This window comes from Aethalodelphis obliquidens, unplaced genomic scaffold, assembly GCF_003676395.1.
Source record: "Aethalodelphis obliquidens isolate GAN/ISIS:26980383/991018 unplaced genomic scaffold, ASM367639v1 scaffold41, whole genome shotgun sequence".
Classification (NCBI taxonomy): Eukaryota; Metazoa; Chordata; class Mammalia; order Artiodactyla; family Delphinidae; genus Aethalodelphis; species Aethalodelphis obliquidens.
In genome coordinates this window covers 501,295-528,586 of record NW_020837985.1, presented here as the reverse complement: position 1 = coordinate 528,586, position 27,292 = coordinate 501,295, and the positions used below count along the sequence as shown (strand labels likewise).

At 37.6% G+C, this 27,292-nt stretch overlaps 1 pseudogene; it reads left to right on the top strand.

Annotated features, from left to right (window-relative positions):
• The first annotated feature begins 1,897 nt into the window (after positions 1 to 1,897).
• Positions 1,898 to 23,033, top strand: LOC113633788 (hyaluronan synthase 2-like; annotated as a pseudogene).
• Positions 23,034 to 27,292: the final 4,259 nt, after the last annotated feature.

Below are 27,292 nucleotides of genomic sequence, written 5' to 3'. Positions count from 1 at the left end.
GGGACATAGAGAATAGACTGGTGGTTGCCAAGGCGGGGGTGGTGGGAGAAGGTAGGGCGGGAGTTTGGGATTAGCAGATGCAAACTGGTATATATAGAATGGATAAACAACAAGGTCCTACTGTATAGCACAGGGAACTATATTCAATATACTGTGATAAACCATAATGGAAAACAATATGAAAAAGAATGTATATATATGTATAACTGAGTCACTTTGCTGTACAGCAGTAATTAACACAACATTGTAATTCAACTATACTTTAATAAAAAATAAATTAAAAAAGAAAATATGATCCTTCTATACAGTAGTTGTTCAAAACCTTATTCATACAATCTGAAGGGAGGAGCACAAAACTGGCTATTATTAAGAACTGAAATTGCTTCAGGTCTAATGTGTTAAATCTTTTAAGAAGATGGGAAACTCACCTGTTGGAATTAAGCATGGTGCTATTTCTTCTTTCATTTATGATTTATTTCTACTAACATTCATTGTGTGCTTACTGTTCCAGTAAGTTTCCTGATCCCCAGAATCTAACCAGCTGGTGTCAGTGATGGTGGATGGGGGATACAGCCATCAAACAAAGAAACGCAATTCAGAATCGCAGGGGTTTGATAGAAGTCTGTGCAGGATATCTAGGCATAAAGTATTTTTAATGTCAACAGAGCCTTTGGGAATAATCAAGGCTAAACTCCCTCATTTAACAAATTAAAATCAAAAAAACCAAAACAAAACTGAGGCCCAGAGAGATAAAGTGACTGGCTTAAGGTTATACAGGTAGTTGATGGAAGAGCTAGTCCTAGAATCCAGTTATTCTGATCTTCAACCTCAGCTGGGTGCATGGAAAAAGTGTGAGCTGAGGGATTTGAATAAGAGGTGAGATGGAATTACACATGGGAAATTCAGCAAAACCTGTGGATTTTTCACTGGTCAGTATTGGGGGTGAGGGAACACCATGGTACAGGAAGAAAGTGTCTTGCTTGTTAGGAAGTTCAGGTTATACACTTATCTATGACCCCATACATAGAGTGCATCCTTAGAAAGATAATCTAATACACTAAAAACACTGCATCCATATATTTGTTTAACACATTATGATTTTCAGTGGTATGTTGCACCATCATCTCATCTGATGTTTGAAAGAGTCCTCTGAGGCGTGCTGAAAGGGCATCCTTATACCTGTTTTGCAGATAAGCAAATTGAGGTGCAGAAAGTCCCACAGCTACTAAGGTGAGAAACTCAGGGTTATAAATGTCCATCGACAGAGGAATGGATAAAGAAGATGAGGTACATATATAAAATGGAATTTACTCAGTCTTTTAAAAGAAAGAAATAATGCCATTTACAGCAGCATAGATGCATCTAGAGATTGTCATACCGAGTGAAGTAAGTCAGACAAAGAGAAATATCGTATGATATCCCTTACACGCAGAATCTAAAAAGAAATGAACTTATTTACAAAACAGAAACAGACTCACAGGCTTAGAGAACAAACTTATGGTTATGAGGGGGGAAGGGTGGGTGGAAGGGATAATTAAAGAGTTTGGGATCGACATGTACACACTGCCATATTTAAAATTGATAACCAACAAGGACCTACTGTATAGCACAGGGAACTCTGCTTAATGTTATGTGGCAGCCTGGATGGGAGGAGAGTCTGGGGGAGAATGGATACATGTATATGTATGGCTGAGTCACTTTGCTGTGTGCCTGAAACTATCACAACATTGGCTATACTCCAATATAAAATAAAAAGGTTTTTTTTTAAAAAAGGAAAGAAACTCAGGGTTAGAACACCTGGAATGCTTCTAGTCCAATGCTCTCCCTGTGATACTATGTATATAACAAGCATGGGACAAGAGTGGCTAACCAAGTGCATCATGTGGTTATTTTATAGATGCATTGTGAGAAGTTTCTAAGTTTCCTGAGAATATCTGGAACCACGCTCTTTGGAGCCTCTCTCCTCACTGGAATGATAGTTTCTTATATTGTTGGCTACCAATTTATCCATACAGATGATTACTATTTATCTTTTGGACCATATGGTGCCTTTTTAGCTTTACACTTCCTTATTCAAAACCTGTTTGCCTTTTGGGAGCACTGAAAAATGAAAAAATACTGAAATATCCCCGTTAACTTGAACAAAACTGTTGCTCTTTGCATTGCTGCGCATCAAGAAGATCCAGACTACTTACGGAAATGTTTGCAATCTGTGAAAAGGCTAACCTACCCTGGAATTAAAGTTGTCATGGTCACAGATGGAAACTCGGAAGATGACCTTTACATGATGGACATCTTCAGCAAAGTCATGGGCAGGGACAAATCAGCCACTTATATCTGGAAAAACAACTTTCACGTGAAAGGTCCTGGTGAGACAGATGGGTCACATAAAGAAAGCTCACAACTTGTCACACAGTTGGTCTTGTCCAACAGACATTTTTGCACCATGCAAAAATGGGGTGGAAAAAGAGAAGTCACGTACATGGCTTTCAGAGCACTGGGACGAAGTGTGGATTACGTACACATAGGTTTCCACATCTTCCAGGACAAACATACGTTTAAATAAAGCATCTTTTGTATCTCTCCAGTCATATGCTATGACTTGTCCTATGACACAGTACTCCTTTCAGTTCATCTGAAAACAGCATGACTGTTGAAAGCACATTCCAAAAGAGAGAAAAAAAATCTTATGAAATGGTTAAGACAATGAAAATGCTTAACTTGTACAGTGTTATTGGTTGGAAATCAAGATTATTTTGAACAGGAGACTCGTCCTTCCTTCTCTCCCTCTATCTTACCTTTTCTTCCACCTTGGATGTGCCAACATTATTATTTTCCACAATCTTAAAATCACCAGCGTTGCCAAAAAATAGTGTCTGTCCCAGCAGAAGTGTCTTGAGAAAATCTGCAGGCCCAAGGAAGTGTTTCACAGAGACTAGGCAAAATGAGAATGGAGAAAACAAATTTTTTTTTTTTTTTTTTTGTGGTACGCGGGCCTCTCACTGTCGTGGCCTCTCCCGTTGCGGAGCACAGGCTCCGGACGCGCAGGCTCAGCGGCCATGGCTCACGGGCCTAGCCACTCTGTGGCATGTGGGATCTTCCCGGACCGGGGCACGAACCCGTGTCCCCTGCATTGGCAGGTGGACTCTCAACCTCTGCGCCACTAGGGAAGCCTGAGAAGACAATTTTGATTTAACAGGATAAGGAATTCAAAATTTAGACACAGAGAAAAAGAATAGGAAAATGAAAAAGGGTGGGGGAGATCAACTTTCCAGAGCAAAACCTAAGTCATGTTTATTTCACTTTCCAAACAGCATTACCTCATTCACTGCAACTTGAACTTTGAAAACATTTGTGATGTCGTTTGCTTGCATGAAAATCAGACAGGCTGTGTCTCTCATTAATTCCCTGCCTGCACACTCTTGGGTTTCTCCTCTCCTAGCTGTCATTGAGGTTTTCTTTTTTAGAATGTTAGTAGGGCTCCTGTGAGTTTTCTTCCTTTTTTTAAAAAAATTTAATTAAATTTAATTTTTTTACATAGCAGGTTCTTACTAGTCATCTATTTTATACATATTACTGTATATATGTCAATCCCAATCTCCCAATTCATTCCACCACCCCCTCCCTGCTTTCCCCCCTTGGTTTCCATACATTTGTTCTCTACATCTGTGTCTCTATTTCTGCCTTGCAAATCAGTTCATCTGTACCATTTTTCTTTTCTTTTTTTTTTAACATCTTTATTGGAGTATAATTGCTTTACAATGGTGTGTTAGCTTCTGCTTTATAAAAAAGTGAATCAGTTATACATATACATATGTTCCCATATCTCTTCCCTCTTGTACGATTTTTCTAGATTCCACATATATGCGTTAATATACGACATTTGTTTTTCCCTTTCTGACTTACTATACTAGGTATGACAGTCTCTAGGTCCACCCACATCTCTACAAATGACCCAATTTTGCTCCTTTTTATAGCCTAGTAATATTCCATTGTATATATGTACCACATCTTCTTTATCCATTTGTCTGTCGATGGGCATTTAGGTTGCTTCCATGTCCTGGCTATTGTAAATAGTGCTGCAATGAACATTGGGGTGCATGTGTCTTTTTGAATTATGGTTTTCTCCGGGTATATGCCCCGTAGTGGGATTGCTGGGTCATATGGTAATTCGATTTTTAGTTTTTTAAGGAACCTCCATACTCTTCTCCATAGTGGCTGTATCAATTTACATTCCCACCAACAGTGCAAGAGAGTTCCTTTTTCTACACACCCTCTCCAGCATTTGTTGTTTGTAGATTTTCTGATGATGCCCATTCTAACCAGTGTGAGGTGATACCTCATTGTAGTTTTGATTTGCATTTCTCTAATAATTAGTGATGTAGAGCATATTTTCATGTGCCAAGAGGCCATCTGTATGTCTTCTTTGGAGAAATATCCATTTAGGCCTTCTGCCCATTTTTTGATTGGGTTGTTTGATATTTTTAATATTGAGCTGCATGAGCTGTTTATATATTTTGGAGATTAATCCTTTGTCCATTGATTGGTTGCAAATATTTTCTCCCACTCTGGGGGTTGTCTTTTTGTCTTGTTTATGGTTTCCTTTACTGTGCAAGAGCTTTTAAGTTTCATTAAGTCCCATTTGTTTATTTTTGTTCTTATTTCCATTTCTCTAGGAAGTGGGTCAAAAAGGATCTTGCTGTGATTTATGTCATAGAGTGTTCTTCCTATGTTTTCCTCTAAGAGTTTTATAGAGTCTGGCCTTACCTTTTGGTCTTCAATCCAAGAACACAGTATATCTCCCCATCTGTTTGTGTCATCTTTGATTTCTTTCATCAGTGTCTTATAGTTTTCTGCTTACAGGTCTTTTGTCTTCTTAGGTAGTTTATTCCTAGGTATTTTATTCTTTTAGTTGCAGTGGTAAATGGGAGTGTGTCCTTAATTTCTCTTTCTGATCTTTTGTTGTTAGTGTATAGGAATGCAAGAGATTTCTGTGCATTAATTTTGTATCCTGAAATTTTACCAAATTCTTTGATTAGCTCTAGTAGTTTTCTGGTGGCATCTTTAGGATTTTCTATGTATAGTATCACTTCACCTGCAAACAGTGACAATTTTACTTCTCCTTTTCCAATCTGTATTACTTTTATTTCTTTTTCTTCTCTGATTGCCGAGGCTAGGACTTCCAAAACTTGGTTGAATAATAGTGGCGAGAGTGGACATCCTTGTCTTCCTCATGATCTTAGAGGAAGTGCTTTCAGTTTTTCACCATTGAGACCAATGCTTGCTGTAGGTTCGTCATATATGGCCTTTATTATGTTGAGGTAAGATCCCTCTATGCCCACTTTATAGAGAGTTTTAATCATAAATGGGTGTTGAATTTTGTCAAAAGCTTTTTCTACATCTACTGAGGCTATCATACGTTTTTTATCCTTCCGTTTGTTAATATGGTGTATCACATAGATTGATTTGCATATATTGACGAATCCTTGCATCCCTGGGATAAATCCCACTTGATCATGATGTATGATCCTTTTAATGTGCTGTTGGATTCTGTTTGCTAGTATTTTATTGAGGATTTTTCATCTATATTCATCAGTGATATTGGTCTGTAATTTTCGTTTTTTGAAGTGTCTTTGTCTGCTTTTGGTATCAGGATGATGGTGGCCTCAGAGAATGAGTTTGGGAGTGTTCTTTCCTCTGCAATTTTTTGGAAGAGTTTGAGAAGGATGAGTGTTAGCTCTTCTCTAAATGTTTGATAGAATTCACCTGTGAAGCCATCTGGTCCTGGACTTTTGTTTGTTGGAAGGTTTTTAATCACAGCTTCAATTTCAGTGCTTGTGATTGGTCTGTTCATATTTTCTGTTTCTTCCTGGTTCAGTGTTGGAAGGTTATATCTTTCTAAGAATTTGTCCATTTCTTCCAGGTTGTCCATTTTATTGGCATAGAATTGCTTGTAGTAGTCTGTTATGAAGTTTTGTATATCTGTGGTGTCCATGGTAACTTCTTTTTCATTTCTAATTTTATTGATTTGAGTCCTCTCCCCATTTTTCTTGATTAGTCTGGCTAAAGGTTTATCAATTTTGTTTATTTTCTCAAAGAACCAGCTTTTAGTTTTATTGTTCTTTGCTATTGTTTTCTTTCTTTCTATTTCATTTATTTCTGCTCTGATCTTTATGATTTCTTTCCTTCTACTAACTTTGGGTTTTGTTTTTTCTTCTTTCTCTAGTTCCTTTAGGTGTAAGGTTAGATTGTTTATTTGAGATTTTTCTTTTCTCTTGAGGTAGGTAGGCTTGTATTGCTATAAACTTCCCTCTTGGACCTTCTTTTGCTGCATCCCATAGGTTTTGGATCGTCATGTTTTCATCATCATTTGTCTCTAGGTATTTTTTTTTATTTCTTCTTTGATTTCTTCTGATCAAATCTCTTGGTTATTTAGTAACATATTCTTTAGCCTCCATGTGTTTGTGTTTTTTACGTTTTTTTCCCTGTAACTGATTTCTAACCTCATAGCGTTGTGGTCAGAAAAGATGCTTGATATAATTTCAATTTTCTTAAATTTACCGAGACTTGATTTGTGACCCAAGATGTGATGTATCCTGAAGACTGTTCCATGCGCACTTGAAAAGAAAGTGTAGTCTGCTGTTTTTGGATGGAATGTCCTATAAATGTCAATTAAATCTATCAGGTCTACTGTGTCATTTAAAGCTTGTATTTCCTTATTAATTTTCTCTCTGGATGATCTGTCCATTTGTGTAGATGATCCGTCCATTGGTGTAAGTGAGTTGTTAAAGTCCCCTACTATTATTGTATTACTGTCGATTTCCTCTTTTATAGCTGTTAGCATTTGCCTTATGTATTGAGGTGCTCCTATGTTGGGTGTATAAATATTTATAATTGTTATATCTTTTTCTTGGATTGACCCCTTGATCAATATGTAGTGTCCTTCCTTGTCTCTTACAACATTCTTTATTTTAAAGTCTATTTTGTCTGATATGAGAATTGCTACTCCAGCTTTCTTTTGATTTCCATTTGAATGGAATATCTTTTTCCATCCCCTCACTTTCAGTCTGTATGTATCTCTAGGTCTAAAGTGGGTCTCTTGTAGACAGCATGTATATGGGTCTTGTTTTTGTATCCATCCAGCGAGCCTCTGTCTTTTGGTTGGGGCATTTAATCCATTCACATTTATGGTGATTATCGATATGTATGTTACTATTACCATTTTCTTAATTGTTTTGGGTTTGTTTTTGTAGGTCCTTATCGTCTCTTGTGTTTCCCACTTAGAGAAGTTCCTTTAGCATTTGTTGTAGAGCTGGTTTGGTGGTGCTGAATTCTTTTAGCTTTTGTTTGTCTGGAAAGCTTTTGATTTCTCCGTTGAACCTGAATGAGATCCTTGCTGGGTAGAGTAATCTTGGTTGTACGTTCTTCCCTTTCATCACTTTAAATATATCATGCCACTCTCTCTGGCTTGTAGAGATTCTGCTGAGAAATCAGCAGTTAACCTTATGGGAATTCCCTTGTATGTTATTTGTCATTTTCCCCTTGTTGCTTTTAATAATTTTTCTGTCTTTAATTTTTGTCAATTTGATTACTATGTGTCTCGGCGTGTTTTGCCTTGGGTTTATCCTGCCTGGGACTCTCTGTATTTTTTGGACTTGGGTGGCAGCTATTTCCTTTCCCATGTTAGGGAAGTTTTCAACTATAATATCTTCAAATATTTTCTCAGGTCCTTTCTCTCTCTCTTCTCCTTCTGGGACCCCCATAATACAAATGTTGGTGCATTTAATGTTGTCCCAGTGGTATCTTAGGTGTCTTCATTTGCTTTCATTCTTTTTTCTTTATTCTGTTTCAGAGCAGTGAATTCCACCATTCTGTCTTCCGGGTCACTTATCCGTTCCTCTGCCTCAGATATTCTGCTATTGATTCCTTCTAGTGCATTTTTCATTTCACTTATTGTATTGTTCATCTCTGTTTGTTTGTTCTTTAATTCTTGTAGGTGTTTGTTCTTTAATTCTTCTAGGTCTTTGTTAAACATTTCTTGCATCTTCTTGATCTTTGCCTCCATTCTTTTTCCGAGGTTCTGGATCATCTTCACTATCATTATTCTGAATTGTTTTTCTGGAAGGTTGTCTATCTCCACTTCATTTAGTTGGTTTTCTGGGGTTTTATTTGTTCCTTCATCTGGTAGATAGTCTTCTGCCTTTTCACTTTGTCTATCTTTCTGTGAATGTGGTTTTCGTTTCACAGGCTGCAGGATTGTAGTTCTTCTTGCTTCTGCTGTCTGCCCTCTGGGAGATGAGGCTATCTAAGAGGCTTGTGCACATTTCCTGATGGGAGGGACTCATGGAGGTTAGAGCTGGGTGTTGCTCTGGTGGGCAGAGCTCAGTAAAACTTTAATCTGCTTTTCTGCTGATGGGTGGAGCTGAGTTCCCTCCCTATTTTTTGTGGCCTGGAGCAAACCAGCACTGGAGTCTACAGGCCCTTTGGTGGGGCTAATGGCAGACTCTGGGAGGGCTCATGCCAAGGAGTACTTCCCAGAACTTCTGCTGCCAGTGTCCTTCCCCTCAGTGAGCCACAGCCACCCCCTGCATCTGCAGGAGACCATCCAACACTAGCAGATAGGTCTGGTTCAGTCTCCTATGTGGTCACTGCTCCTTCCCCCTGGGTCCTGATGCACACACCACTTTGTGTGTGCCCTCCTAGAGTGAAGTCTCTGTTTCCCCCAGTCTTGTCAAAGTCCTGAAGTCAAATCCCGCTAGCCCTCAAAGTCTTATTCTCTGGGAATTCCTCCTCCTGTTGCCAGACTCCCAGGTTGGGAAGCCTGATGTCAGCCTCAGAACCTTCACTCCAGTGGGTGGACTTCTGTGGTATAAGTGTTCTCCAGTTTGTGGGTCACCCACCCAGCAGTTATGGGATTTGACTTTATTGTGATTGCACCCCTCCTACCATCTCACTGCAGCTTCTCCTTTGTCTTTGGATGTGGGGTATCTTTTTTGGTGAGTTCCAGTGTCTTCCTTACAATGATTGTTCAGTAGTTAGTTGTGATTCTGGTGCTCTTGCAAGAGGGAGTGAGCACACATCCTTCTACTCCACCATCTTCAACCAATCTCTCCTGTGAGTTTTCTAGTTGTAATTTTCTGCAGATGCTTTACTAGATTTTGGTCATAATAATATCAAGAAGGGAGAAATGTCTCTGGCTTACAAAATCCACTGGACACTCTTAGCCTTCTGTTGAAAGTAAAATTCTAGTTTTCAGAGGACGCATCATATTTTTTAGGGGTCTTTATGGGCATGAAGTGATGCCCAGTGGACCTCTTTGTGTAATGGGATAAAAATGGACTCTGGCTTTAATGTCAATTGACTGAGATTCTAATCACAGTTGTTAGTAGGTGGTTGACCTTGAGCAAGACCACCTCCCAAACCTCGGTTATCTGGATACAAGAAACTAATCTCATAAAGGGTTTGAGATAATTATTTCAAATCATGTATCCAAAGGGGCTTAACAAAAGTTGTTAATAATGGTATTGTTAATATTATTAAAAAGTTTGCTGACAATACTATTGTTATTTTCTTATATGATCATCTAGTCCTTACTTCAAAACTATAGTACATGTCAATGCCCACCACACAGTGAATTCAGTTAATCTCTGAAGAGTTTTGAAACATTTCTTAAGTTGATGTCATCTGCATATTAATCACTCTTCTAGGGAGTTGATAGAGTTTCACTCCCAAGTTCTTCTAATTTCTAGAACTATCACAATTTAGGTAGTTGTAATTAACTCAGGACATTTTTACATATTTGCCTTTTGCAACTTCAGGCCCAGATGAGAAAATAAAATGAAATATTTAAAGGAAGGGATGACTTGGAAACTTGCAGAGGATTTGAAGAATGAAACCTAAAAGGAGAGAACATCTATTTTGATATTTTCCCTTTAATTCTGGTTAAAACCATCATTACATTTGTTATTTCTAATCAAGAAGTCATCGTGTGGGGTTTCCTTTTTTTTTTTTAAACCTGCTCTTCCCAAATCTACATCTCCCATCTTTTTTGTTTTGAATTTTGCTTGTATTCTTGACAATTTGACATTGTACCTGTCCAGGAAAAAAATAATATAAAGTATGAAATGTTAGAATAGCCTTCCTGCTACAGACCTAACCAGGCTTGAGAAATTTCCTTCCTTCAGGGTGAAGCCTCCAGATAGACTGACCCTAGCAGCAGCTGTTAACTGGGCCCTGAATCCTTTGTAGACTCTCAGCCCATTCCAACCATCTAAATAGGGTAAAAAATCTTTTGGCATTCTGAGACCAGTAAATTCCATTCAGTCATCCCTCATGAATTCCCCAGATACTTAACCATCCTTGCCCTATAGCAATAGAAATTTCTAAAATTTAAATATATGTATAACAGATTTACTTTGCTGTACACCTGAAATTAACACAACATTGTAAATCAACTATACTTCAATATATATTGAATAAAAAATACACTCTCGTCTTCCATTCTGACTGACCCAAGGTCCAAGAGTTGCAGAGCAGGAGCCACAGAAAGACAAAGGGGGAGGAGTTGAGGTTATTGACTCCTGAGCATTACAAGTGATTGAATGTGGAGTGCAAGTTGGTTCGGGATGGAAGGAAGCAAAGTTCAGGTGCTAATACACAAGAGAGAATGGGGGTAGGGGAAGAAATGGACCATCTGCTCATACTTGCTAACCTGGCTAGAGAACACTGTTTAACTGTGCAGAGAGATGGCCAAAATGATTGGTTTCCAGTTGCAGCTGGATCCTCAGCACTGGTCAGCACTCTTTTCATTTGATTTGACCTTGAGTAAATGTTTTGCTTATTGTGCTCATGTCTCTTATTTCATATTTTCACCACTTTGCCAAGGCCTTACCCAAACTCCTCCCTGCTTAACTACCTGTGATCTTGCCTCCTATGAAAGAGAATATCAAAAATATGTGTTCTGAAGGTTGTCAAGATCTTCTTTACTCTCTCCTGCTTACAGTTTCAAAGGTACCCTTCCTATCTCCAGGGTAACCTTCCATCTACTCTCCTGGGCTCTCTGGGTAGGCATCCTCTGGTCTATTCCAGACCAATCTTTATCAGTTATCACCTCTTCCTCTATCTTTCTCAGCTGTCATTTCTAGTCTTCTCTACTGACTACTGTCTCAGTTTTATAGCCCCTCAAATAATTAATACTGACCTGGAATATTGAGGGAAGATTTAGTCTAGGATAAATGCAATGTGGTAGAGAATTCATCTGTGATGCTAGTGGCTCCTTTCAGAGACAGAGAAGATAGAAAAACAGAAGAAGAAAAATAACAAAATGACAAAGACGTGGAGAATGAGAAATAAAGAGGAGGATGAGGAAGATTTTCTTAATTTTGAATCAAAGTATTTTCTGGAGAAACTTTTTTTTTTCAAAGATGGACAGATTCTGTTCTGTCTAGATATGGCTCAAGGTAGGGCAAAGGTCTTTCTTATCTTTTCAAATTAGTATTTATGTTAGCTTTTTTATTTGCCAAAATAACACATGATTAGGGCAGTGTGTTTTTTAAAAATGTAGAAAATCACAATGAGCAAAATTAAAATCATCTGCAGAAAATACTTGACTCAAACATAGATTGTCAAATATAATACTTTCTAGCATATATCTCTTTTTTCCCTTCTTTTTTTAAAATTTAATTTAATCTTTTAAATTTATTTTTTAATTGATATATAATTGCTTTACAATGCTGTGTTAGTTTCTGCTGTACAATGAAGTGAATCAGCTATATGTATACCTGTATCCCCTCCCTCTTGGGCCTCCCTCTCCCACCCCACTCCCACCCATCTAGGTCGTCACAGAGCACTAAGCTGAACTCCCTGTGCTATACAGCAGATTCCCACTAACTACCTATTTTACACATGGTACTATTTCCTCTTCATTTATTTGGTCTTATAGGTTTTTACCTTGCTCCTTCATCTGTGACTATTTTTGTTGCTTCATTTTTTTTTTTTTTTCTTTATGGGTGGGATTGCGTTCCTGTCTTACTGGTTGTTTGGCCTGAAGCTTCCAGCACTGGAGTTTGTAGGCTGTTGGGTAGAGCTGGGTCTTGGTGCCGAGATGAGGACCTCTGGGAGACCTCACTCCGATGAATATTCCCTGGGGTCTGAGGTTCTCTGTTAGTCCAGTTGTTTGGACTCAGAGCTCCCACTGCAGAAGCTCAGGCCTGACCCCTGGCTCGTGAACCAAGATCCCACAAGCCGCACAGGGTGGCAAAAAAAAACAAAAAAAAAAAGAAAAAAAGGAGTAGAACAATAACAAAGAGTAAAAAATAAAATAAGATTAGAAAACTAACAGATATGTTAGAAAAAATAAAAGTATAGATGAAACAACAACTGGAAGGTAAAACAGTCCCCTTCTTTTTAAAAAAAAAAATTTGAGGGACTTTCCTGGCAGTCCAGTGGTTAGGACTTCACCTTCCAATGCAGGGGATGTGGGTTCAATCCCTGGTTGTTGATCCCTAAGATCGCACACACCTTGTGGCCAAAGAACCAAAAAGTAAAACAGAAGCAATATTGTAACAAATTCAATAAAGACTTTAAAAATGGTCCACACCAAAAAAACTCTTTAAAAGAAGAAATTTTAAATTATGTTATACTTGCCTTTTTGCATCATTTTTTAAATCTACAATATCAGAAGACTTTAAGTATCCTGGGACATCTAGATTATTTAATTGCTTTAACATATCTCCTGTCACTGAATGTGGATTTTACAATGTAAATGGCTATCAGTCTGTGTGATGAAAGAGAAAAATTATCTCAGGAAGTGTGCATTAGGGATTTCCCACGTGGAAAATATACAATACTGTAAATATGAACATTTTCTAAAAAGAAAGTATATAGGAGACAACTGTGTTAATACAGTAAGTCCCCTAAATACGAACCTTCAAGTTGCAAACTTTCAAAGATGCGAACATGTGTTCGCATGTCCAATCACATAAGTTAGTTCATGTGTCTGGCATACCTTGTCATGTGCATGCATCCTCTACAAGTGGTTGTGCTTTTGTGTACTTTACTGTACAGTACTGTATAGAGTACAGTAGAACAGTATCTGTATTTCAAGGCCAGGATGTCCAGAAGCAAGCGTAAAAGCAGCAGTGATGTAGCTGCTACTGCTGTACTTTTCAAGGTAATGTATTGTAAGATTAAAAATGTTTTCATTTTTTGTGACTGTTTGTTTTTTTATGTATTATTTGTGTGAAAAGTATTATAAACCTACTACAGTAAAGTACTATATAGCCGATTGTGTTAGTTGGGTACCTAGGCTAACTTTGTTGGACTTAACGAACAAATTGGACTTATCGAACACGCTCTTGGAAAAGAACTCGTTCATAGGTAGGGGACTTACTGTAAATACGAATATTTTCTAAAAGGAAAGTATATAGGAGACAACTTTATTATTAACTTAATCAGGTAGCATCCTAGGTATCCAAGATTCACTGAGCAGGAGAAAAGTAAGACTGAATCATTCATAATAGTAGAGTTGACCCTTATTATTTATGAATTCTGTACTTGTAAATTAACCTACTCACTAAATTGTATTCGCTACCCCAAAATCAACAGTTGCAGTGCTTTTGTAGTCATTTGCAGACACGTGCAGAGTGGCAAAAGATTTGATTTGCCCAATGTGCACGTTCCCTGCTAAAGTCAAACAAGATTATGCTTGCCTTCTTGTCTCAGCTTTTAGATAGTAAACGTATAACATCTTTAGTTATTTGTTATGGTAACAAATACCATATTTTTGCTTAAAATGGTCCCCAACTGCAGCGTCAAAGTGCTATCCAGGGTTCGTAACACACAAAGACTATAATTGCTTTATGGAGAAAATAGGTTTGTTAGATGAGCTTTACTCAGGCATGAGTTATAGTGTAGTTATAGTTGGACATGAGTTCACTGTCAATGAAGTGTGTGTGTGTGTGTGTGTGTGTGTTTTAAAACAGAAGCACAAATAAAAAAGTTTAGACATTAATCACTAGACAAAAATATTGTGATCAGAGTCTTGGAGGACTCTAACCCTACATTTCTGCTGGAAGCAAATTTTGATATTTGCTAATTCATTGTTCATAGAAACTTGGTAGAACATAGCTACTGTGAATAATGAGAATTGAATGTATATAATATTTGATTGGTTCCTGTCCTATATAGGAAGTCTAAGAGTAACTTAAATATTCTGAGGGCCAATGTTGAGAATGTTATATAATACGTTTCTTTGTATTCTTCATTTTATAGGATAAGATTAAGAGCACATTGAACTAGGAAAGGGAAAATCTGAATCTAGATTCAACTTAGTTGTTTAGATTGGTGTTTAAGGGCCACCATTATAGGATTTCCTGATTCCCTTTTTTAGAATAAGAATTCCAAACATTTGGAATAAGGGTGTTTCATTGCTTAAGACTTAGAAGTGACAACATTTGGTTTCTCACTTTTCCAGCTGGCTTGTCACCTTTGCTTTACACCTTCTATAAACTTCACTTATATTTAAGCCTTCCTAAAAAGGAAAGGAGAATAACCAAATGATTCCTTTTTTAAAAAATTCAATGTTTTGAAGATATTCTAGGTTGAGCAGAGACCAGAATTATTTTATAAAAATTTGGGTAATTCATCCTACCAAAGAAGGAATATATCTTCCTAATCTCTTTCAAGAAGAGTAATAAAGAAATGCCAAATTGTATAGGTGTCCAGAAGTAGAGGCTTTCCATTGGCTAGATTTGAGATCTTATACCATAAACCAAATACTATAAGAGAGGATTGTCCTCCCCATTCTCCATCTCTCTCCCAAAAGAAAGATTATCTTTTTTTTTTCCTGTGAGGACATTTTTTTTTTCTGAAATTATTTTACTCATTAATTTCAAATGGGCTTTTTTTTGTTTGTTTGTTTTGCGGTACGCGGGCCTCTCACTGGCCGCGGGCTCCTCTCCTGTTGCGGAGCCCAGACTCTGGACACGCAGGCTCAGCGGCCATGGCTCACGGGCCCAGCCGCTCCGCGGCATGTGGGATCTTCCCGGACTGGGGCATGAACCCTTGTCCCCTGCATCGGCAGGCGGACTCCCAACCACTGCGCCACCAGGGAAGCCCCATGAAGGTTATTTTTTGTCCCAGTTCTTTGGTTTCCCCCATCTTCTGCATGCATATGGTCCCACACAAATTACCAGTCATATGTACTCTTTTTCATCAAACAATGCAGTTCTTAGGGCCTATATTAAACAGATAAAACTGTGTCATATATATTTATGTACTTCCAAAACCAAAGATTATGTTTCATTTTAAGTAGTATCACATTCAGCAGGGTCAAAGTCAATGAAGAGATGCTGACTCAAGATGCAACAAATACTTTTGTAAATTTCCATGGGTCCAGCCTTTACTACAGGAACTTTCATACATTGTACTCCAAGGATATAATTCATGCTATAAATGAATCATAATCAGCTGTAAACTCTTCTCTAATATAATTCTTTCCTTAGTAGATGGCCCAATCTAAGGATTCTTACATTGCCTTTTCAGGTACACTGACTTGTTTATGTTTGTTGGACATTGGATCAGGCATTAGTTTTTGCTCTCTGTGTCATATTTTATTTACAGCGATGATAAGAACTCCTTTCCTCATTGGATTAGTGTCCTTAGTTTGTGCCTCTGGTTTTGATTTATCACTTCTTAGTATATATATATGCCTTCCTTTTATTGAGCATTTACTATGAGCTAGTCCTTTTAAGCGCTATAAATACATTACCTAATTCTCCATCACAATAAACCTATGATGTGGATATAATTATCCATATTTTTCACCCAAGAGATGGGGACTTAGAAAGATGAGGTGAGGAGTCTAAGGTTAAGAAGCTAGTCCAAATGAATATAACTGGTCAATGGTGGATTGTGACTCAGATCTGTCTGATTCCAAGATTTTGCATAGTGCTTTCTTTTCCTTTCAGTAATGTGCTTACTTTGGTCTGGTACTCTTAGGACTTCAGGGGGCTGGAACCATATTGTGTTTGCTGGCAAATAACTATATGTGAATTTTTGTTGTTGTTGTTCTGGCTGACCCCTTTTCACTAGAGAAATGTCCCAGGGGAAGGAAGAGTAAGGAGGACTTTCCATTTATTTTGTGGTTAAGTGGTGGCAGGGAAACTAGGTAGTTGGGTCACAATCAAGAGTAGTTTCAAAATGTGGTAGAAAGAAAGAGTCTTGCTGGGTTCAGGTTAAGGTGAAGAGTCAAGATTAAGAAAGGATTGAGGTTTACAAGCAGGCAAAGGGTGAAAGCAGTAGCAACAGAATGAGTCTTGATTAATCTTCAGCCTGTTTCCTCATCGAAGGCAGCCAGAATAGTTAAGGCTTCCTCTTGCTGTGTAGCTCTCAGAGCCCTTTGAAGTGGTACAGGGCAGGCAGAGGTGGAGAATCCACCAGTCAGTCTGAAAGGAAATATGTTTAAAAAAAGGTGAAACATGGATACTCAGCATTTTAGACTTGGGTCTTAGAAGTTGAAAAACATATGGTAGAATAACTAACAATATTTCTACAGGATATTTTGATTTAAATTGTTGTGAGGTAGATGAACTTTAAATCAGTGAGATAAATTGGAATGGACTTCAGTCTAACAGCTTATTTAACACATTTATAGCAATTTATATATCTAACTGCTCTAGGGGTTTTGGATACATTTGAACTTGTTCATTGTGATAAGATATTCTTTTTTTTTTTTTTGGCTGTACGCGGGCCTCCCACTGTTGTGGCCTTTCCCATTGCGGAGCACAGGCTCCGGACGCGCAGTCTCAGCGGCCATGGCTCACGGGCCCGGCCGCTCCGCGGCATGTGGGATCTTCCTGGACCAGGGCACGAACCTGTGTCCCCTGCATCGGCAGGCGGACTCTCAACCACTGCGCCACCAGGGAAGCCCAAGATGTTCTTGATATGTAATCCATTCTCATGTTCCTTTTGGTGATTCTCTTTACTGAGTCACCTGTTCATGGTGATAAGTGGGTTTACTTAGCAAGTATAAACAATTAAAGATTATTACCCTATACTAATGGCATATATGACTTTTCTGTGAGCCTTTGTAATTTACCGAGTACTTTTACATACAGTGTGTCACTCTGGTACCATGATGATGGTAACAGCTTGTTCAAGGTCATAAAAGTAGTAAGCCTCTGGATTTGTTATAATAGTCAAATCTTGGCCTATTATAAGAATAGGAGACAGAGGCAACCGTAAAAACCTCTAGTAGAGTTAAATGGGGACTTAGAACATACTTTATCTCAACTTGCTCTTTTAGTTTGTTCTTTGTTTTTTTATGAAAGAGACCCACCCCCGGCTCCCCAACCAATTCTTTTAGGCTCAGGGTTGGCATACTTGCTTGTAAAAGGCCTGAGAGAAACCATTAAGCTTTGTGGGCTATATGGTCTGTGTTGCAGCTATTCAACTTTGCTGTTTTAGTGTGAAAGCAGCCATAGATAATATGAAACTGAATGTGCATGACTGGGTTCCAATAAAACTTTATTTATGGCCACTGGAATTTGAATTTCATATAATTTCCATGTATCACAAAAAACTCTTTTTCAATATTTTTTCAGCTATTTAAAAAGGTAAAAGCTATTTTTAACCCCCAGGCCATACAGAAATTGTTGGGAAGGCAGACTCGTCCGTAGACCTTAGTTCGCCAACTCCTGTTTTAGATACGGAGAAAGCGGCGGCACTGTCTCTTGGTTAGAACAGTGAAGGACGGGGAGCCATGGTCTTAAGCAATTTAGCCAATGATTCTGTGGTTATGATTGAGGTGGCTGGTTCCTCCCAATAATGTCTTCTTGTCTTGACATTTTCCACTCATTTTAGTCAAAATTTGGTGACTTTGCCTCATTTCCATATCTCCTAGTGAGAAATCTTATGACTGGTGATCATGTAGTTTAAACAAATTACAGTGATGCATTCAGCGTGGACAGAAAGACATTTTGATTTGTTCTCCAATTGTTTCCTGTGTGCCAATCAGTCCTGTGGTTTTTCCCAGTGTGAGGTTAAGCTCCTTGTGAACTGGTGTGTTTCTCCCACAGTTTCTAGCCCAGAGCTAAACAGCCAACATTCATGAAATCGCACACTTCTCATTAATTGGTGAGGAGACAGCTAGAAATCCTGTTTTTACTAGACTGATTTTAAGAAGGGCTAGAGTTATACCCTTTACACACAAACAAATTAATACTGTTATATCCATGAATATACATGCTTTCACAGACTGTCATCGACGGTGGTTTTCTAGTTGGCATTCTATCACCAAAGAACATCCAGAAATTGAACTTCTTTAGAAAACTCTTTGATCCCACTATAACAAACCCCTCCCAGGAGATTTCTGAGAGCTTTCCCTTCTGACAGTTAAACTCACCATGTGAACAATCTCTCTGAGAACTTCTGGCACTTTGCTGTTGGAAACTGGGAGGGGCAGGGCCAATTTAGATATGCAGAACCTCAGAAGTTTGGTTCAAGTTTAGTCATTTCACAGAGGCAGTTCCCTTGGCTTGCTTATCTTACAAGCAGGCGGAGTTACTTGAACATTAATTCTAGGTTGCCCCCTTCCTGTTGTTTTTAGTCTTATTTTAGCTTTCTGGTTTTACCTTTCCCAGCTTGAGTCAATAGAGGTGGGTGTGGCCATAAACTCTGGATGCTGAGAGATGGAAAGGTGGCTTTGAAATTATGCCTTCACTTTCTACTACCCTAGTTACTGGCCTGCCAGGCTTATAGCCATATACCAAACAGTGACAGACAAGGCATGAGAGAGCAAAATATCACTATTGGAGGAATTTGCTTAGGTTTCTGAGGCTTGGGAGCCTTGAGTATAAACTGAAGTATTAGAAAAATCCTATTTTCTACAATGAAAAACTTATGCCTAGTTTTTGTCTAAATTGTTTCCCCTAGAAAAGTGAGACCATGCTGGGCCAATATAGAAGGCCAAGAAAACAATAAACGGGTTTTATTTAGAAAATATATTTATTATGCTTCTAAATAAGCAATATAAAATTAAAAATTCAGAAGTTAACCCAAAATTGCTATAATGAGTTAAATCTAGAGAGGTGATGAGTTCAGTTTTTATAACCGGATACCCTATATACTTCTTAAGTCATATGTTCCAATAATGCAGTTAAATTGCTGTTTTCACCAACATTTTTATTAGTATATAATCTTTTCAGAAAAAAACACCAATTAGTAAAACTGACACAGACGCAGTTTTTAAAATGCTGGGATTCCTTAACTTATTATGTGAGCAGGTCGTGCTACATATGTATAAATTCTCCTTCAACTGTGAGAGTTTATGCTTCTACAAATTATTTTCTTAGTTTTTTTTTTTTCAAAACTGGTATATCAAATCCCTACTATTTTTATAAAGTAGTGTATAAAACTATTTTTATAAAGTAGTGTAAAAAACTGTAAAAATAATTGCTTGTGATATAAATAATTAGGCTAAGTCTTGATTAAATTCCATCTAGGGCTGCCAGACTTGTTGGCAAAATAATGGGAATTACAGATAATACGCCCATATCTGCCAACCATGTCATTTATTGTTTGGATGGGATGTGAAACTGGTTCATTACATGTTAGCTCTGATCAATTTATATCTACCATGGCCTTGCTACATTCCCAGAAAAGAATAATATTAAAAAACAAAACACAATTCAACTGAGTAAATTTGAAGGTCCAATAATTGGCTTTATTTAATGATTCATGAGTCAGGCAGCATCCCATCTTAGCAGATAGGAGCTCTGAGAAGCTGTACATAATGGAAGGGTTTTGGTTTTTTTTGTTTGCTTTGTTTTGTTTTGTTTTCTGGCAGAAAGGGCTGGAAAAAGGAAGTTTCTAGCAAAAAGTGGATTGTTTCAGGCAAGGTTACCTTCTTTTGGGAGAAGCTGGGGCTTCTATCCGGCAGATTTCCTCACTAGTGCTGACCAGGTAATTCCATATTGACTGCTTGAAAGTCACATTCCTTGCAGAGGCTTAAATTATAATTAGGTTCAATATTAAGTCTTGGTTTGCTGACATGGGGCCAAGCACAACTGACTCCATTTTGGGCCTGTTGTTTCTTTTTAACAATTTCCACATTTAGATCAGACTCTCACCTTAACAGAAATGTGATCAAAATTTAAGGAACTGTTCTTTAAAAAAATTAGGAGATATTTTTTAGGAACATTTGCTTGGCACTTAGTGACTGTGAACATGTATTTAAAGCTTTTGAGAGAATACAACACACCAGGGAGAGTACGGTGACTATTATAAGCAGGATAATTCCCAATGTCTGAAGAGCACTTTAGAGCCATGGTCCTCAAGACCCAAACCAATCAAAATCAAATAAGTCCAAGAAAAGACCTCATCAAAGGAGTCATCTTTTTAAGCCAAGTGTTTTGCTCACTGATCTTGTGTAACTGAGTTTCAATTTCCCCAGAAGTGTTAAGGTTATCCCCCTTAGCAATGTCTTGGGAGATGGGTGACTGAGTTATCCTTCCAAGCTAATGCCAGAGTATTGAAAGATATCATATATATGCCCACTTTTGACTACGTGGAGTACACTCATCATCTTCTCTTCTTTAATTTACTTCTTACTTCTTCTTTGCAGGTTTGTGATTCAGACACTCTGCTTGACTCTGCCTCAACTGTGGAGATGGTAAAAGTTTCAGAAGAAGACCCCAACGTTGGAGGTGTCCGGGGAGATGTCCAGGTACATATGGCTTCACTTTTTGCATGAGTCACTTTTAGTAGCACGCTCACTCATTGAGTCCTTGGACATATATTTACTACACACCAAACTTTGTGCCACATATTGGTTTTGGTGCTGGAGACATATTAGAATGTGCCTCGAACACACTTTACTGTGTCTTCTCTTGTTTAAATTAAAATAATTTATGATTTCTTTGCTTAATCCTGGGTTATAACTCACATATGTGGTGGCTGATAAGTCATCTGAAATATAATGTAAGTGTGTATGGTTTCCACCATCTCTTCTTGAGCCATAACTTAATGTTCTGATAAAATGATGTTGGAACTCATTTAATACAAGGGTTAAAAAATGGAAGTATGGCAGGGAATGGATTCTACATCTCATACCTATGTATTTAAAACCCATAGTTTTCCAATTATTTACTTCCTATTATTTGCTATCAATGCGGAAACAATTAGTGAAACAAACATTAATATTGTTATTAATCGTTATCAATATTAATATTGAAATGTATGGGATGGGAAAACAAATATGTGAAAATATGTGAGGTTTAAAATGACTCCTTTGCAAAAGTGCAATTAGCTTTTAGCAAAAGATGAGAAGCATATGGAAATATAACTTTAAATTTAAAGTTTTAAATTGCATTGCATTGCTGTATAACCCATATTTATATGCATGGTAATACTGAAGGGGAAGAAAACGCACTAGATGGACACAGAAATAGCCTGGTGATAAAAAAGAAGCATGCAAAATTCAGATGAAAACTGAACAAAGTTGAGACAGAGGAGATAATTATGAAATATTGCCAAGAAAAAACTGATAATTTTCAACAGCCTTTGTATAGAGCCTTATTTCAGGATTCAAGTTTTGGGTAGAAGCCAGAGCAAACCATTTTATCATTGGCATTGCAAAAAAGTAGGGAGGAAGGAGAAGGAAAATTAGCAGAATTGCATGAGTTGGAAATTAACCAGAGTGGGAGAGAATAGGACTTAAAAATTTTCAAATATTAGATGGTAAGAAAGAGTGGCAGAGAACTTAGGAGCTGAGAATTAAGCCTAAAAAAACCCCTCAATATTATAACATAACAACAAGAACAGGAACAAAAATCATAGCAAAAAATTACAGAGGATGATGAAGTAGAAAAAAATATTTATTATCAATGAGTCCCAATATATGCACTCCACTTATCAAACAATCCAGTACTAGAGGATCAGAGAAAATAAACTATGACCATGTCAAAAATAGGAAGAAAGCCAAAATGGGCAAATAAAATAACAAAACACTAGGTAATGACCTCAAGATGGTGCAGATTTTTTTGGAATTTTTAGCTGAGTTTTACCTTTATTTAATTATTTTTAGTTACTTTTATTTTTCTTGCAGATTTTAAACAAGTATGATTCCTGGATCTCTTTCCTCAGCAGTGTGAGGTACTGAACGGCTTTTAACATAGAAAGGGCCTGTCAGTCTTATTTTGGATGTGTCCAGTGCATTAGTGGACCTCTGGGAATGTACAGAAACTCCTTATTGCATGAATTTGTGGAAGACTGGCACAATCAAGAATTTATGGGCAGCCAATGTAGTTTTGGAGATGACAGGCATCTAACGAACCGAGTGCTGAGTCTGGGCTATGCAACAAAATACACAGCTCGATCCAAGTGCCTTACTGAAACACCTATAGAATATCTCAGATGGTTAAACCAGCAGACCCGTTGGAGCAAGTCCTACTTCCGAGAGTGGCTGTACAATGCCATGTGGTTTCATAAACATCACTTGTGGATGACCTATGAAGCAGTCATCACTGGGTTCTTCCCTTTCTTTCTCATTGCCACAGTAATCCGGTTCTTCTACAAGGGTAACGTTTGGAACATCCTCCTCTTCTTGTTAACCATCAAGTTAGTAGCTCTCATAAAATCATCTCTGCTACCTGCCTTAGAGGAAATATTGTCATGCTCTTCATGTCCTCCTACTCAGTGTTATACATGTCAAGTTTACTTCCTGTTAAGATGTTTGCAATTTTAACCATAAACAAACCTGATGGGGCACATCTGGAAGGAAAACCATTGTTGTTAACTTCATGGGACTCATTCCAGTATTGGTTTGGTCTGTAATCCTTCTGGGTGGCTTGATTTTCACCATTTATGAGGAATCTAAAAAGTTATTCTCAGAATCCAAAAAGAAAGTTCTAACTATTTCATCATCCATCTATATATGCTGTTGGGTAGTGGTTTTGACACTGTATGTCGTTTTTATCAAAAAATGTGGCAGGCAGAAGAAGAAACAACAGTACGACATGATGCTTGATATATAATCTTATATTGAGGTTTGCAGACATACACAAAGCCTTCTTCCTCTAGGAGCTGTGCTGATTGTACAGAACTGTGGCGTCAGATTATGGCAACAAAGGAGACATATCACTGCTGCTGGGACTTTTACAAAGACATTTCTATGGGTTTATTTTGATTCCGCCAAATTATGCCTCCTCAACAAGAGGAAGCTCAGATTTACCCTGTTATTTCTGTAAAAGTGAAAAGAATTTTGGTTATGCAATTATTCCTACAGCACATCCACCTAACAGTGTTTTGCTCCTGTATACCTCACTAGCCATGCTTTATGTGGGTTATCATGGAAGAAATGGATTTTGGAAACTCAAGGAAAAGTTCTTTCAACACATACAACCTCTATATTTAAAATAGATGGACTTTCCCTGGAGGCGCAGTGGTTAAGAATCCACCTGCCAATGCAGGGGACACAGGTTCGATCCCTGGTCCCAGAAGAGCTCACATGTCGCGGAGCAACTAAGCCCGTGTGCCACAACTACTGAGCCTGCACTCTAGAGCCCACGAGCCACAACTACTGAGCCTGCGTGCCACAACTACTGAAGCCCGCGTGCCTAGAGCCCACACTTCACAACAAGAGAAGCTACCACAATGAGAAGCCCACGCACCACAACGAAGAGTAGCCCCTGCTTGCTGCAACAAATACCCAATGCAACAAAAAATAAAATAAATAAATTTTTATAAAGTAGCAATATCAAAAATAAAATAAAATAGTTAACCAACAAGGACCTACTGTATAGCACAGGAAATGCTGCTCAATATTCTGTAACAACCTAAATGGGAGAAGAATTTGAAAAAGAATAAACACATGTGTATGTATAATTGAATCACTTTGCTGTACACCAGAAGCTGACACAACATTGTTAATCAACTACGCTCCAATATAAAATAAAAATTATAAAAACAAAAACATATACAATCTAACTTATGGACTGTGTTGACAGCTAGCTTTTATTTAAGAAAGACTTCCTACTTAACTTTACCAAATGAAATGCCAAAAGAAATTTTACAGGCTGTTGGCTACGCTGTATTTTTAAATAATTACACTGCTTCAAAATATTGTATACCAATTGTTAAAACCAGTTTTGCATTTTCTATATTTTACTTCTCTCTCAAAATACACCTGTGCTTCCTTTTTAAAAATTAAAATACATTATGAAAAAAAATCATACTTAAAAATCCTACCTAGAATGTGGAACCTGATTAACTGCTGCTGCTCATTATAGAAGGAATAAAATGTTTTCTCTCTCTCTCCCTTTTAAAAATTTGTAGTTTATTTCTTTGAAAAACTGCTTCAATTTTCAATATTTTAACTTTTTTTCATTTCTTCTAGAAAAGGCCAAAAAGCCTGTCACGCTTCGGGAGTAGAATACATATTTTTGTGTACAAAACAGAAATCATTGAGAAGCAAGGCCAGGGAGTAGAAAAGTACAATTTTTTCATAAGATTAAAAAGGAGGAATGCTAGTCCTTGAAAGAAAACACTAGGCATTCAGCACTGGATGACATATTAATATCAAAAAGGAATAATTTGGGGGGATTCTGGCAGTGTTTTCCCAAGCTAGGTAACCTGGAAAGTGAAAAAAATTCATTTGTATAATTTGGATAAATACAATTCAGTACATCATTTTGTTCTGTGATCTGAATCTACCTAATCCTGTCTATGAATTGAACGTATTTTTCCTGCCTTTTTTTTTCAGCTTTCCAGTTCACTCTACAGGTTAGTATGAGGTTTACGTGGTTGAGTTGGCTAAATTATAATAAATATAAAGAATGTAGATTAAAAATCGGCAGATTCAGCTCTAATTGTCCTCTTTTACTTTCTAGGGAGGAGTTTTTTTTCTGAATTGTACAGATAATTTTTTCATCTCTCCTGCTCTTGGCCTACATAAACATGTTTACAACGTAGAATTTATATCAAGGTTTAATGTCAAGAACTGGCGCATAAAAATTGTTGCACCAGGTGCACTTAACCTGGCTAATCCAGAGCTTCAATTTTCCAGTCTGACTTTTGACATGGCCCATCTTGCCTTGTAGCTGGTGCTGTGCAGAACTATGTTAAAAACACAAACTAGATTTTTTTTTTTTTTGCTTCCTCTTGCACACACTTTGCCCTTTTTCTCTACCCATTTTGTTCTCAACCTGAAATGGCTTTTCCCCTCCCACTCCCCATATCTACTTGTCAAAATTCTTCTATATCCTTCATTCAACGCATAATTCTACTACCATTTTCTTCCCCAAATACCTCAACTTAAAGTGATCTCTCTCTCCTCTTGACTCTCATAATAATTCATTCTGTCTCTGCCTTGCAGCTCTGGTTTTTTCTTCTGTATTATGTTATGAATATCAGTGCACATGATAATATCCTGGTACACTAAAACTTTTTGAAGCTGACACTACATTTTCATCATTTTTGAATCCTCCATGGTGACCAGTAGAGTTAGGTATTCAATACAATTTGGTGAATAAGCAGATGAATGCATGAAAGAAGAAGGAAGATGGACTCAAGTAATGAATTTTCTTTAAGGAAAATCTGTGGCATTTTTCATACTTTGCTTACAGAAAAAGCTTTGTGATATGAAGGCTGAACTTTCTTTTAGATTTGGGCAGTGGGCTGATACCTCTGTCACAAGAAAGAGAGTTACCTTGTCATCGTCTACCAAGTTAAGACATTCATTCCGCAAACAGATTTTGAGTGTGATTATGTGCCAGGCTTTGCTGGGATTTTAAAAATAAGAGATTATGCCTGCCTTCAAGGAATTCTTTGAGTTTCTCCATCAAGCCATGCTCCTACCCTTCTGTGGGCATTTCCAAAACTTCTTCCCAATCAAACTTCCTTCCCACTATTACCTTTGTTTAATTAACTGTTTTTATTGTTTGTTTGTTTTTGGCCATGAGGCATGTGGGATCCTAATTCCCCAACCAGGGTCCAATCCAGGTCTCCTGCGGTGGTGGCACGGAGTCCTAACTGCTGGACCACTAGGGAATTTTCCAAATTAACTCAGTCTATCCTTTAGCTTCACTTTAGTCATTATTTTCTCACACACTCTTTCCATGATTGTTTCTCTAGTACATTCTCCTGTTGAAAGTCATCGTGCTTATTTTTAATTTTCACCTCTATGATTCCTTGCTTGATATCTGTCTCTCTCATTATAGGATAAACTCAATGGAAGAAGGAACTGTGTGAGGTTGTATAAACATCCCATACTCTGAGGTTAGGATAGTTTGTCATGTGGTAGGAACTCAATAAAAACTTGTGGACTGAATAAATGGGTGAGGGAATGAAACTCCCAGTACAGCTTAAGAAAGAGCCAGTCTGATTTCTATTTAAAAAAAAATCAAGCTCCAAGCTTTTCATTTATAAAGAATCCCTTTATCCCTGGATAGAGTTATAACTTATGGCAGAAAGAGAGATAGAGATGGTGGAGTTGCATCAGTTTAAGGAAAGGAATATTTACGGTAGGAGGCTCTCTTTTAGTCGTGAGAAAGGTGACATGACAGTCCACTAGAATTCCCATAATGAGGATTCACAAACGCAGACAAAAATCATATTCTTAACTTAATAAATTAAATGTTAAATGCTGCATTTCCTATTTTGGTTTGTGCTTCATGTTTTCCTTGATACAATTTGGATAAGTATTTTTGACACTTGTTCGTGTGTTACCTGTTTTTCTAGAATGTAAAGCTAGTCCTGCTATTAAAAAAAAATTTCTGATAATAAGTTTTGTCTTCAAAACACAAAATATATGTGTATTAATATATGATTAATAGTCACTTAAATACAGCACACGTGAGGACTTTCCTATACATGCACATCAGATATATTTGTGGAGTCACCTCTTTCCATGGCTAACTCTCATTTGTTGTTTATGACCCAACTCAGATACCACCTTCTCCTGAAATCTCCCCTGCACCCCTGCCACCTATATTCCATAGCACCATATACTGACTATCTCTCGTCTACATGTGATATTGTTGTTCTAAATTCTGCAGCCCTCAACTCCTAGCATAGAGCCACTTAGCAGGAACTCAATAAACATGGGTTAGGTGATGTTAAATGTGCTCCTATCAGAAAATAATTATTGACAGCACAAGTGTGAGCATATACATAAATATCATCACTTTATAGGATTTCACTCATTCACGTACTTATTTGATTTTCTACAAATATTTGTTAGGAGTTTACTATATACCAGCCTCCGTGCTTAGAAGGAAAACTCTTAATGAAGTAA